A 680-nucleotide genomic window follows, 5' to 3' on the forward strand; every position below is an offset into this window, starting at 1 on the left:
TCATCATCATCATCATCATCATCATCGTCATCGTCATCGTCATCGTCATTGTCATCGTCATCGTCATCGTCATCATCATCGTCATCAGCATCATCGACATCGACATTGTCATCATAATCTGCCTCCACATAACTGTAGACTTATCAGAAAACTTCATGCCATGGACATATATGTCCTGGGAAGAATCACAATGGTGAGCTCTCAGGAGCTTATGCAGGTTCACAGCAACCAGGGTCATCTAATTCCCTGCCTTCTTGACATACAAATGAACATCCCTTTCTTGACATATTAAATCATCTGATATGTCCCACACACACCTTTTCAGTACTAAATAATGTTCAGTTTTAAGATGTGATGTTAACATTTGGATTTGTGGCTGTGGCATCTGGAGCTATTTAATCTTTTTTGGCTGAGCATCAGAAGTTGGTGATTTCATCCCATCTTGTAAATCATATTCAAATCAATGATGCAGACATAGGTTTCCTCTTATTCTGTACTATGTTTGTTTCTATCTTAAATATCATTGAATCAGCTAGCAAGCTACAGAGCACTGACAGCATGCCTGGTTTTTTTTAAGTGACTGAAGGTTCATTTAATATTCCCTATGTTTCTTGGAAAAAGAAATCCATTGTAACTGTTTCTGTGTTTAAGGATGCTGTGGACCTCTGAAACAGATCATG

The sequence above is a fragment of the Mastomys coucha genome, unplaced genomic scaffold (assembly GCF_008632895.1).
Source record: "Mastomys coucha isolate ucsf_1 unplaced genomic scaffold, UCSF_Mcou_1 pScaffold8, whole genome shotgun sequence".
In the NCBI taxonomy this organism is placed as follows: domain Eukaryota; kingdom Metazoa; phylum Chordata; class Mammalia; order Rodentia; family Muridae; genus Mastomys; species Mastomys coucha.